We start from the raw sequence: 359 nt of genomic DNA, 5'->3' as shown, positions 1-359 counted from the left end.
GTTTTTAAAAACAGTAAAAAGAAATTTTTTTTTATAGAAATAAAAAATTTTAATTAAAAAGGGGAAAAATTTAAAATAATAAAAATAAAATTTATAAGTAAAAATAAAATTATTATAATAACAAAAATTTTATATGATAATTTTAATATGATAATGAAATGAATTATCCCCAAAAATTATTAGTATTAACAGGGGTTTTTTTAAAAATAAAATTTTAATAATAATTAATATCATTAATAATAAAATTTTTTAAAAACATAATGGGGTAATTTTTTTTTGGTTCAAAATTTTTTGGGGATATAATAAATTGAATAAAAATAACCGTTCTTTTTTGGGGAAATCCCTTTTTCCCCCAAAAG

The sequence above is a fragment of the Penaeus monodon genome, chromosome 24 (genome assembly GCF_015228065.2).
Source record: "Penaeus monodon isolate SGIC_2016 chromosome 24, NSTDA_Pmon_1, whole genome shotgun sequence".
NCBI classification, from domain to species: Eukaryota; Metazoa; Arthropoda; class Malacostraca; order Decapoda; family Penaeidae; genus Penaeus; species Penaeus monodon.
The sequence above is the reverse complement of the archived record's forward strand: the minus strand, read 5'-3'. Positions refer to the sequence as shown.